A 12880-nucleotide genomic window follows, 5' to 3' on the forward strand; every position below is an offset into this window, starting at 1 on the left:
CTAAATTTTATGATTTTCACATAAATAAACAGTCATGTCTCATGTTTGTTGCATTCAATTTATCTTATTATATATTTCTTATCACTTTTTCTTCTTAAAGTTGGTCCATTAATACATGCTACACCATTTTTTTTTTTCCTTTTATATCAATTATAGAAAATTAGCTTTCTAGTTAGGAAAGCACATGAGAATGCTCAACAACAAGTCAATATTTAACTTTAGCCGAAGGTGAACTCTTCCAGTACTGGTAGTTAGAGTTCCCGACCTTATAAATGAAGCTGGCCTTCTCCATCCAAGCAACAAGCAAGAATAGAATACATTTGGAGAGCTTTCGGCCATGGCGATGGACCATTCAAAGGTACATACGTAGTCCATCCATTAATATTATTTATCTATATAGCATTTTCTTCTGTTAATTGGCCTTTTTTTTAGGACATCGACGCAGTGGTGGAATCATACTGTATGTGTAACATAAATCGACGTCATGGTTTCTCTCAAGAGAGCAGATCTCAAAGCTCATCAGCCTGTTCTTCGTTGTCCGTTCGACCTGGAAGAAGACAAATTTTTACTTCAGGAATTTAATTAATAAGCATAATTATTCGATCGATTATCTCCTTATTAGCATTTTTAAAGGTCCATTATATAATAATCTGCTTATTGAACACAATCAAAGAGGGGCTAGCTTACAATATTCTCCTTCAAATTTAATTCTGAAACTGTAGTGTATTTTTTGATATTTCAGAACATTCAAGGTTTTATCTTAACAAAAATATTTGTTATTTGGAAAATAATTTGATCGATTCGGCAAACAAGTTCAGTTACAGACAATTAATTCAATAGAATCGGGTCTGTTAATCAACCTTATTAAGCTTTGGTTAATAACATGCAAGCTCTGATAAACCAAATAATTAATTTTGCTGGGTTGATTAAATTGTTTGAATTAATTGAATACTTTTGCCTATGTTTAGATTTAAGTTTAAAGTTAATTAAATTACTAATAAATACTATTAAATTATAGCATGATATGCTACTAAACCTTTCTGATGTTTGAAGTAATGCATCATTAAAATTTTCTTGATGTAAAATACTTAGGCTACGTTTGCGACTGCTTTTTCATTATTTCTTGAAGCATTTTTCTAAGTAAAAAATTAAAATTCTTGTGCTAAAATACTGATTTAAGAAGTAGTAAGAAAGCCGACTCAAATGAATCCTTAATGAAAATTATCAACAGAAGATTATTTTTGAACTTCCAACATAAAAGCTTCATAATTCTGTCTAAAATTTCAATAGATTTCCAACAAAAAAATTTTTTTTTTCATCTTTTTCAATGAGGCTTAAATTTTCTTTTTGTTGATTAAATTGTTTGAGTTGAATACTTTTGCCTATGTTTAGATTTAAGTTTAAAGTTAATTAAATTACTAATAAATACTATTAAATTATAGCATGATATGCTACTAAACCTTTCTGATGTTTGAAGTAATGCATCATTAAAATTTTCTTGATGTAAAATATTTAGGCTTCGTTTGCGACGGCTTTCTCATTATTTCTTGAAGCATTTTATAGTAAGAAATTAAAATTCTTGTGCTAAAAAATTGATTTAAGAAGCAGTAAGAAAACCGTCTCAAATGAATCCTTAATGTAAATTATCAACAGAAGATTATGTTGGAACTTCCAACATAAAAGATTCATAATTCTGTCTAAAATTTCAATAGATTTCCAACAAAAAAATTTTTTTTTTCATCTTTTTCAATGAGGCTTAAATTTTCTTTTTTTTTTTGGTTGCATGGAATGTAAGTTTTTCAAGAGAAAACTGGCTTTCTCTACCAAATCAATTCTTTCTGATTCTGTAGCTCTCCATATATATATTAATTTCAAAATCTGTAAAGAGATTTTTTGTAGAATTTTTATACGAGTAATTGGGATCTGATTCAAGGTCGAATGGTCAACGAAAAAGAGGTGCATGAGCTGCATAAGAACCTGTTGCATGAGAGATCAGTCTGAAAGTCTGTATGCATGGAGGCTGGAGCTGATATATAATTAAATAACAGGTCAGTAATATTAAATATCTTCTTCTTCTTTATTATTTTTTTGTATTGAAATATTTTGATATAATTTGTTTCTCTGAAACAGTTCAGAGATGTTAGGATTGATCGAGGTTGTTGACTTTACGGATAACATAATTGTTTTAGGTAGCTGGACATGAAGCAAGACTGGCTTGGTCAATTGAAGAACTATATCTGTACTGAGAGATATCTCTGCATGAGGGATCAGATGTTGATAAAAAACCCTAAATAACTCTGGCTATGGTTATTGTATTATTTAGGGTTTTTTTAATAGAAGTTTTTTTTTTTTATAGTTAAATCTCACTGAAGGGCCTACGCGTTAATAGAAGTAATTATATTTTGGATTTTTAAAAAAAAATTCTTTGTAAGTTTCACTGAGTTATTTTTTAACTTTTATTTATTTTTTAAAATATTGTATTTGCTTTTAAATATTTTTTATTTTAAGAAATAAATCATATTATTTAAAAAAAAAATTCTCAAGCAAATTTGAGGTGTTTTGAGTATTTTAATGACAACTACATAATGCCACGGTCTTCGCCCAGCCAACCCTCAACTATCTTGCTTAAATCAAATTTTTTTAATATATAAAGTATATTTTACTTAATACTAAATTATAAAATAAATAAATAATAAATAATAAAAATAGTTAAAAATTTAATTTTTTTTATTAAAAAATTATTTTAAGATGCAGTAAGAAAGTCGTATCAAATGAAGACATAGAGTAAAACTAAAATTCAAGAAATGACTGAGGCTTCGTTTGGTCGACTTTTTTGATGCTTTTTAAAATAACTTTTTAGTATATAAATTAAAAATTTTGTACTAAAAGGCTACTTTAAGAAGTAGTAAAAAAATAATCTAAGACGAAATCAAAGACAAAGATAATTGTCTTGATGGTGATAGATGAAGGAGAAGTTAGCGTTAGGCCTCAACTAACATTATGGTTGTGAGAAGAAAGCTAAGATCCATAGCTACTAATTTGGTGCTATATAAAATATTGATTGATTGACATCTAAGCCATTATCAGTAAAATCAACTAATATGACTTTTGCAGATTACTAAACTCCAGTGGATTTGGGAGCTTTATTGGATGCAAGGTTCTTCTTTCTTCCTTTTTCCTTTTTGCAGTTTTTTTTTTCCTTTTCTATTTTGAGTTTTTGCAGGAAGTTCGTGCTGAATGCGATTAATTGGATCTTCCTTTTTTGGGTGCTGTTTAATCACAGCCCGGTTTACTTTGCTCATTATTTTTGTAATCGTAGGATAAGGAACTACCGGCTCCTAGGTTTTTTTATATCTTTTTTTATTGTAGCTCTTTAGAGCAGTAGAGAGCTGGTGGGTCCTTTTAAGGACTTTGTAACCGATTTTTGTTATTAACGCGTAGGCCCCTTCATGGATTTTAACTTTAAAAAAAAAACCATTATCAGTAAAATCAACTTCTAGAAGCAGTCTCCAGTTTGATTCAATTCAAGTTTTTTTTTTTTTTTTTTTTTTTTTTTTTTTTTTTTTTTTTTTTGAATGTGTGAATAATATTTTCACAATGCTAAAGGTGAAATCACATTCAAATTAGATGTGCAATTGGGTTTTTGGTGCCGAAGAACAAAAAATGCAGTTAGGAGTTGGAATCCCTCTAAGATTCAGCGCATCAGCAGTTTTCAGACCATTCCTAAAAGCCAGCCTAACATAAGTAGATAAACGAATAGTATATCTCTTGTGCCAATCGGCCTGCTCACGCAACCCGTAGTTCGACCGGCTCCTTGCACTAACTTCACAAGCAAATCCAATCCTACTCGCGAACGGCCTCCACGGTGTGCTCTGATACCACTTGTTAAAACTTGGAGGAAATCTTGAATGCAAGAGAGGGAGAGAGGGAGAAGGAGCACAGGAATTCTTTATTCCTTGGACTTAATAGCTTACAAGAGCGGGTCCTTCTTACATCAACTTCTTAAAATCAAAAATATGATTTAGGATCATATTCTATTTTAAGATTTATTCCAAAACTTTGTCTAAAAATTTCATCATTGCCAGCTGAAGAAGAGAGGAGAATGAAAATTTTACGTAGAGATGTGTTTTTCCGACCTTATATTCAAAAAGCTCTCCTATTAATGAAACTCATGCTTGGTTTGAAACTGTTTTTAGAATAACTTTTTAATACAACAACATCATCAAGCCTTTATCCCACTACGTTGAGTCGGCTAGATGAATCATTTTTCTCCATTGTGTCCTATTAAAGGTCAAATTCTCGTTTAATCTAATAAAGAAAGGTCATTCCTATTATTTTATAACCAAATAAGTCTTTTTATGTCTGCCTCTACCTTTCTTAACATAAGTCAAATCTAATACCTCTACTCTCCTAACCGGGTCATTGAAAGGTCATTGTTTTATGTGACCAAACCATCTAAGTCGACTCTCTCTACTCTTATTTTCTACTGGAGCTACTCCCACCTTTTCACGTATATGCTCATTTTGTATCCTATCTCTAAGGGTAAAGCCACTCATCCACCTGAGCATCCTCATCTCTGTCACACTTAACTTAGTATTATGCTTCTCTTTTAATAGCCAACATTCAGCATCATAAAGCATTGCAAGCCTCACTACCATCTTAAAGAATTTTCTCTTAAGTTTGAGGGGTACTTTTCTAGCTATCACACAACAAGCCCGATGCATTCCTCCACTTCAATCATCTAACTTGAATTCTGCTGATAATATCCCCATCTATTTCACTATCACTCTGAACAATAGATCTAAGATGTCTAAAATGTATCCTTTTAACAACTTTTTAATAAAAAGTTAAAAATTTTATACTAAAACTATTTTAAGAATCATTAAGAAAGTCGTCCCAAACGAAACCTCAATCACTCAGGGAACATACTCACAATAGCTTAATGGACCTCAATATGATAGTACTTCTACACATGGTCCAATTCTCAAAGACTTTTTTGTTTTTGGAGAAAAATCTCAAGAGGGGCTTACACGTCAATAATAAAAAATGGATACTAGTCACTTAAAGGATCAAGAGTTTAACTAAAAGAATAGCATTTGAAACAAAACCTAATGAGCCTATGGTCTTACTAATACAAGAATACAAACAACAAAATGAAAACACTAAAAACCAAGGAGAAGGCAAAGGGAGTCCAATACATGAACAATAGAAAGCCAAAATTGAGCAGCAACACACATGGAAAAGAAAAAAAAGTCTGCACGAACACCTGCAAGAAAAAACCACTTACAGCAAAGGGAGTCGGCTCTGAATAAAAGAAGCAACACCAACCAAAGCTCACAACAGGAGATAAAGCACCAGGCAACCAAACGAACCAAATGTTTTAGCTAGCTAGGAGAAATTATTATGGAGATCAGACACAGAGAACCGTCCAGTTTGTCTCTATGAACAGTTAAAATACAGTGAGATGCACTTTTACTATTCACTACTACGTTTTTGCTGTTTATACAGACAAAATCAAACGGCTCTCTGTGTCATATATCTGCACGCAATAATCTCTCAAGTGTTCTAGACGCTCGTTATATGGATTCAAGCTTATGATTACTGTTAACTGATCTTCTAACGGATGACTAAAATAATAATAGAACATCTATCAAGCATCAGCTCGGTTAATAATTTTTCATTAAGCAGTTGATAAATTAATTCATCATTCACGTGTTTGATTTTTTAAAATCCTGTTGATTTTTCTATTTGGTTAAAATTCAGAGAAGTTCTTCTGCTGTGAGTAAACTGTAGAAGATAGGCTATTGTATAGGCACAGCTCATTGTTTTGCGTAACAAGAGATAGAGAAATGATAGGGAAGAACAACTTCAGCTGCGGCGTCGTGGATTGAGGCCTCCTTCTCGATGAAGAACAGCATTCGAATCCTGGATTAACCATTAACTGCTATATCATTTATGATTATTCGTTCATCGGCTCAAAAATAAGGAGAGAAAAAAAGGATGAAGATATCAACTCTTTGTATAATTATTAAGTTGTGAAGATTAACTTACCTTTACAAACATGTGGATTATAGGTCAAGTCACAGGTTGGCTTTCATGTAAAGTACCCATAGTGCGATCAAGAGGGTCATTGAATGTTGAAGGTTGTTTCTAATTACCTTCGCACGGTCGCACCTCTCTCTCTCTCTCTCTCTCTCTCTCTCTCTCTCTCTAACTGCTTTACCTAATATTTGTTTTTTTCCCTTGCACAGCCACAGTTGTTTGCTTTAATGCTTGCATGTATATTTTCTTTAACTGTTGAGGGCTAGGATATCCGGGCAGTAAAAGTATATAATTTTACGTTTTAATGTTGCACGAGTATCTAGCTCACAAATAAAAAGAGTAGAAATATAAGAATTTTTATGTGGAAAATTCTGAAAGGAAAAACTACGGGGCAATGCCCAGTTGAAATGGATCAATTAGTGTTTGAATATATTACAAATGATTGATTCGTTCTTGAACTTGAGAATGATCGGATTACAATAGTCAGCAGTCGAGCAGAAATCTAGCGACAAACTGGGGCTAAACGAAAGTCCGACAACAGTCAGTGACCGAGAGTAAATCCAGCATCAGTTAGTGGATAGGAGGAAGTTCGGTGATAGTTGGTAGTCGGGACTAAAGTCCAATGACGGTCAACGACCGGGCGGTGGTCGAGGAGGAGTATGTTGGCAAGAGAACTCTAATTAATTTCTCTTCATTGATCCTCTCAGCTTCCTACTCTTCTTTATTTGGTTCCCTTTCAGTGAGGAATGAGGGGGTCTCTTCTCTGATTTCTCTTCATTAATTTTATGAGAGTATCATGAGCAGTAAGTAGAGAGAAGTTCAAGGGCATGCTCGGAATATTTTGAATAGATTGACAATATTGATTACATTGATCATGAGCCGTTTATCGAGTATTTGAGTTTCTTAATGATATCAGAATTCGACAATCTTGGGCTCGTTGGATTCATCTCATCAAGCCACTCGATTTGACTATAAGCATGTCACATTTCAAAAACGTTTGATTTGTCCAAAATTTATGATTTGAACCTTTCAAATGTGCCTCGGGTCCTTGATTTGAACCCATTTGGGCTCGGATATGGTCGAATTAGATGTCGTTAGGTCCATTTTTTCCAGACATTCTTTTTGAATATAAGTTTGCTAAAATCGAAATTCGGATAGTCCTGGATTTAATTTTGGAAGTTTTCAGTTAAAATTTGTCTCGAGATTCGTACTTGATAACAAAAATTATTTGATTATGTATGAAGACTGTCGTTGAATTTGAGCTTCTAAAATGGAGTTTCCTATAGAAGGAGAAAACCTCATTCTCAATTTTTATAAAGTGTTCATAGGAATTATAATGAAAATTAAATGAAAAATATTACATTTTATATTTAAAGCTGCCATTATGTTCTCCATCGAACCAGATAATTGAATGTGCATCTTTTCTTTTCTTTTTCTCTTCTATTCTTTCATTGTGATCTGTCGGTTAGGAGCTTTGGCTATCAACCAAGAGGTCTTAAATTCGAAACGTGTATATGTGATAGTTTGCCTTAATTGGCGCCCTAAATGTCCAAAAAGAAAAAAAAACTATATCAGTTGAACATTTAATGCAATTGAGGAGTTATGTTGGATCCTTGCTATGGTCTTTATACAGCATTGAATTACTACAGACAAGCACCTCACCTTGGTCGGTTCGTTGTGAGTTTTGACTACCAACCTATAGATCTTTGATTCGAGTCTTGTTTATGCAATGTGTGGTAAGCTTGACTTATTTGGCCTAAATGTCCCAAACTATCCCAAACAAAAATAGTTAGACTTTAATATCTAGTACAAAAAATTTTATACTAAAAAACAGCTTTAGAAGCAGTAAAAAAAACTGTCCCAAACAAAATCTTATGCAAATTTCACTAATACTTATAAACTTATCATTCCAAAAAAAGTCCTTTTTAGTTGTCGAAAGAAGATATTTTTTTTTTAAAACTTCAAGTGAATTTGATCGTAAACATACACGTGACATATATCATACCTCAAATATAAGACATCTTAAAAAAAAAATTGGACATTTAAGCCAATTAAGATAAACACACACGCACATCGCATACATAGTCTAATCTCTCATCCAATAGACCACGGTGAGCTGTGCAGATCTCCATTTAGATAAGTAACATAATCAGAAAACTAAGCTCCTTACTAACAAATTAAGATAAGTATCATAATCTTAGTAAATTGTCTTGCTATATAATAATAGTAGGAAATAATATAACCTTTTGCAAGTTGCAATAAACAGATGTGGAGCATTTATTCACCTGTAGATCTCGATTGAAATGGAGCACTTCTTTCAAACTTTTGTCATCTCATTTGTTTGTAATCTATCTGTAGAATTTTGGTCGTGTTCTTACCCTTAAAAGCAAATAATCATTTTCCTTTTCACTTGTCCACATGTCTAGTGAAATTACTGATAGAAAAAATTTGTCCAAGATATCTTCATATAATTTATATTATAACTATTTTAAAAATTAGGATATTTATTTTAATATTTATGTAATATAAATTCTTTTTTCATAATATTAATTTTAAAATAAATTTAAATTTTTTTAAATCAATTCTATTATAAATTGTATCTATATGTTCTCTTTTTTTTAACATTTAAGCAAATTAAGACAAACGCACACACATATCACACTTAACTATGAACTCAAGACCTCTTGGCTGATAGTCAAAGCTCCTAACCAAGAGATGATCAAGGGGAGCTTAGTTTCTTCTTTTTTTTTTAAATATGAACCAACATGCAACCAAGCCCAAATCACTAAAAAGAAGATTCCCACAAAACTAGTAAGAAAGAAAGCGACAAGGCAATAAATGATTCCTCTTCCTCGCCCACCAACACTCAACAAAAAAATTCACCCTTTTAATCTTCCATTCTAAAAATGTGATGTTCATTATCCATCTAATTAAGGTTTCGTTTGGACGGTTTTCTTACTGCTTTTTAAAGCAGTTTTCTAGTGCAAAAAATTAAATTTTGTACTAAAAAATTATTTTAAGAAGCATTAAGAAAGCCGTCCCAAACGAAACCTAAGTATCATTATGTTTTAGTGGCAATTATCTAAGATTTTTGACTTCATGATCAATACATTGAAGACTTAGCAATTTGATATTCATTCATAATAGCTCAAATATGTTCATCTATTTACAAAGTTAACCAATTTGGCAAAAATTTTAGAAATTCATTTTTTAAATGAACAAACTTAATGCTTCTTCATTATGTTTGTGAATATAATTAATTGCTCATTGTTTAATTAGTAAGTAGCTTGTCAAGAACTTAATTAGATTGCTCATTTAATTATGGCTTAATAGCATATTGGATGCTTTATTCTATAAGTTAACACGTTACAGGTACTGAATAGTGATAAATAATTCAACACTGTTTGATGTTATGGTACAATAAATGAAGTTATTCACAATACTATAATGATTATGGTACAACATAATCTTAATAGTGTTGTGAATAGCTCCAAATAAGACCATCACATTACTAACTGTAGAGCTTCTTTTATTTTCAAATAATTTGGTTCCTTTATCTAATCCATATTGGCTAAGTTGTCTCCCATCATTTTCTTATAATTACTCAAATTCTTTTTGTTGCAACAATTAATTGACATGATGAGAATCCACTGTAGATTTTGCACTATTGGACAGGAGGCATATTATTTTGACTGTGATTACATTATTTATTATAAAAACATTTTTTTCTTTTAATATTGTATTTTGAAAATATATATTAATCATAGTGATCACATAAATAAGCATGTATTGTATTAATAATGGTGTCTATTTTATCATTTTAATGAGTGGAAATTTTGGATCATTGTTGTGATTCTTTAACTATTTAGATAAAAAATTGTTACGTATAATTATTTAATTTTTAGTGATACAGAATTTTTTAGCAAATAATGTTAATCAAAATAAATATTTTTTTATCATTAATATTGCAGGTAGCCCTTATGAAAGACCTGAGAGAAAGTCTTCGAGAGTTGTATATTGATAAACCCCAAGAGGCATCTCCAAAGAATCATTCCAAAAGAATTCTCAAGTGTGATGGTGGACAATACAATTATTGAATGCTTGAAACAAAGGATTGTGCCATATGTATGACAAAAATTACTTTAATGGATAACAAAAATTTTGTAGGCATCGATGAGCTCCTAAACTCATGTTCAATGTCTATATAGAATTTTCTGCATCAACTCTAGTCACTCTAGGAACTAATTAATCCTTCAACCAGGACTATTAGGCCTCTATTCCTTTCTTCTCTAACAAATGCAAACCTATTAGGGAAGACAACTTTAGCTCGTCTATGGAAGACACTATTTGTATGATATAGGAGTCTCAAAATGAGATATTTAAGTTATATGAGACTCACCAATTAGCATCATCAAAATTAGATTATACAAGAAGTTTCCTTCCTTGGGATCAATTACATGTTGGGTTTGTAAAGTTGAGGAAATCCATGCAATTACCTCCCACCATCATATTAGAGTTTCTCCACTGTTAAAGCCTAACAATGACCTCCTTAACATGCCTATTCATGCTATAGTGCTCCAATGACTATTAAAAATTTTGTCCTATCTCACTTCACTAACAACAACCTAAATGTTCTTCAAAACTAGCTTCAGTGTTTGATCTGAGAAATTTTTATTCAGAAAAAGAATGACCATTCTTCTAATTATAATTTTCAAGAGTCTTCTCGTATGATTAATGTTGTCATCTAGTGTCCATTCCAATGAGATTCAAGCTATCTACTATCAACTCTTCTAATGGTTCATCTAACCTCTATGAGTACATCAGCCATTACAAAATAATTATGTACATTCAATATGGGCATATGATACATTGCTTTGTTAAGTTTTCCTTACCACCTTGAAGGTCCAAGCTTGCATCGAGTTCTACTTTATTTTATAAAGGTTTTTATACATACATTTGGTAATAAAGCTAAGCTAAGCTCGTAAGTAGTTCATCACGAAGCAAAGGATAATGAACCTCCTCTGGAGACTTTATTAAACAATACATTCTGAGATTTTCCTCCAAGCCCACCAACACTTAACAAAATAATTCATCAAACACAATTAGAGATTTTGTAGTGGTTTATACATACCACTTCTCATTCCGAGTGGACTGTGGATCAACGTCAACCTCAATTTCATGTAGGGCCTCCTTTGAATCCTATGAAATAAAGATTTGATTATGATAGTGGTAGATCGTTTTTCAAATTAACTCACTTTGTAGCTTGCCACAAAACTTTGGATGCTACTCTCATCCTTGATTTACTTCAAAGAAATCGTTCAATTGTATGAGATTCCCAAAACGATCACCTCTGATCGTGATGTCAAATTTTCTATCCATGTTTAGAAGTCCTTGCAGAGAAAGATAAGCACGAAGCTTCAATATAGCTCTATGGCACACCCTCAAACTGACGGCTAAACAAAGACCGTTAATTGAAGTTTGGGCAACCTATTGCGATGTTTTGTGGGAAAAAACATACAACAATGCGATCCAGCCTTGGCTCAACTTGAATTTGCATTCAACATATCACCTAATCAAGCTCCCGACCTAATTCCTTTCCAAATTGTGTATGGAAGCAATCCAATTAACACCCTTAGATCTAATTCCTCAACTTACCATATCCAGTTTCAGCACAGATGGAGAACAACGTAGTAAAGAAATTAAACAACTCCATCAACGCATCCAAGAAATGATCCAAAGGAATAATGCTAAATGTCAAAAACAGGCCAATAAGAAACGCAAAGCAGCAAACTTCAAATAGGGTGATAGAGTTTTGATCAGATTGCGGAAGGAAAGATTTCCCACTGGAGCTTTTGGGAAAATCAAGCCACGAGCTGATAAGCCTTTTCCAATCAAGACATTGTTAGTTTCATCTTATTTGTCTGAGTGAGACTTGTTTCAGCTAGAAATTTACTGAAAATGAACTTCATATGATCTTGAAATAGATTTAGGTTTCGTTTGGGATGACTTTTTTGTTATTTCTTAAAGCAGTTTTTAGTAAAAAATTAAAATTTTTATACTATAAAATTATTTTAAGAATCAACAAGAAAGCCGTCCCAAATGAAGCGTTAATAAGTGTTTTATTTGAGTATCAGGATGCTCATGAGAAATTGAAATTGCATTTAAATTTGTATTTAATTAAATTATTTTTTTTTGCTGATGTAGCACAACAGCATATATTATTTATATATTGTTACAATGCGCTAAATAATGGCTAAATATTTTTATACTACAAGTTGAAATGCATGCAATTATTAAAATATTTTTTTTAATTGATAAGTACCTTATAATAAATAAAAACATCAATTGCGAAGACCTTTAATTATTTATAATAAACAAAACACTGAAGTTTATTTATTTTAAATGCAAAGGTGTTAGAACATTCACAAAACAAACGTTTTTCATAAGTTTGAAAGGCATTTTCGATTACAACATTCATCAACCATTGTAGTCAGATTTTGTCACCCAATCATCATCATCGAACCACCGTCTTACCATCGATGAACTACCGCTAGATTATCATCGTCGAACTATCACTCAATCAAAATCATCAGACCACCTACCGATCACTGTCATGTGACCTTTGTCATCGTCCGACTATTTTCAGACTTATGTACGTCTTATAACCATAGTTGTTGGACCATTTCCATCATCACACAACTCTTGCGCGATCACTATTATCAGACCATCATCATTGGACCACAGTTGTCTGACCACTAACTTCTAACTACCACTGTAATTTGGACTGCCACCATCAAATCGCTACCACCCAATCACCTTCACTGGGTTGACACCACTC

At 32.0% G+C, this 12880-nt stretch overlaps 2 long non-coding RNA genes across 2 annotated transcripts; both read left to right on the forward strand.

Moving 5' to 3' along the window:
• The first annotated feature begins 237 nt into the window (after window positions 1–237).
• On the forward strand, window positions 238–1298 carry LOC114579832. The gene is made up of 2 exons (XR_003701027.1): window positions 238–358; window positions 433–1298. It is a non-coding gene; the product is annotated as an uncharacterized LOC114579832 (long non-coding RNA).
• An 84-nt stretch (window positions 1299–1382) lies between these two features.
• Window positions 1383–2352, forward strand: LOC114579831. The gene is made up of 2 exons (XR_003701026.1): window positions 1383–2048; window positions 2190–2352. It is a non-coding gene; the product is annotated as an uncharacterized LOC114579831 (long non-coding RNA).
• The last annotated feature ends 10528 nt before the right edge of the window (window positions 2353–12880 follow it).

Source organism: Dendrobium catenatum, unplaced genomic scaffold (assembly GCF_001605985.2).
Source record: "Dendrobium catenatum unplaced genomic scaffold, ASM160598v2 fragScaff_scaffold_659, whole genome shotgun sequence".
NCBI lineage: Eukaryota > Viridiplantae > Streptophyta > Magnoliopsida > Asparagales > Orchidaceae > Dendrobium > Dendrobium catenatum.